The sequence below is a fragment of the Thermobia domestica genome, chromosome 6 (genome assembly GCF_964235325.1).
Source record: "Thermobia domestica chromosome 6, izTheDome1.hap1.1, whole genome shotgun sequence".
Taxonomy (NCBI): domain Eukaryota; kingdom Metazoa; phylum Arthropoda; class Insecta; order Zygentoma; family Lepismatidae; genus Thermobia; species Thermobia domestica.
In genome coordinates, this window is record NC_137459.1 from 205937965 (window position 1) to 205938726 (window position 762).

Sequence of the window (762 nt, forward strand, 5' to 3'; positions counted from 1 at the left end):
ATGTTAACTGCTTGCCGACTTGACGATAAAGTCAGGAAATGTTTCCACATTTTAATATGATTTAGAACGTCCAACCAGGATAGCGGAGAAACCAAAAGAGACTGAGAAACGAACCTGCATGAAACAAATAGAGAAAGGAGGACACCTGGCTACGTATTGACGAACATCACCGGATGAACAGTGTTGCCAACCTAAGGGATTTTTTTTTGTAAATTGAATAACCTAAATTGGACATCATCATTGGGAACTACAATAAAAATAAAGAGATGAAAGATGATAAACGCAGATCAGTGTTGCAACATTTTCGAGAAATAACGTGAAATATATCTTAAATGCAAACGCCTTTGGCACACACATGGAGTGAGGTACTAACCTATTGTACAACTTAAATTAAATATTATTAAGAACTGTTTACGATAATTTCATGTCTAGAAGGCTTCGTTAAATAGTATTGCCGTCAACATAAGAGAAAAGTTGTGTTTGTAAAAGGTACAATAACACGGAAAAGGTCACTAGTACAGTATGGTTTAAAACCTATAATGCAAGGCGGTAAGGCATGAGGAACAGAAATGGTGTTATGCGACATCAATAAGTCATGACTGACTTAGATATTCAGTATCTTGGTAAATATGAGAAATATTGTTTGTAAAAAAAAAAAAAAAAATGCAACTCTAAGTGCGCCGACGGTGTTTGCACTAACACATGTTTGACACGACTTCTCAAAAACTTTGCAGCACTGATCTGCGTTTACCATGTCTTTTG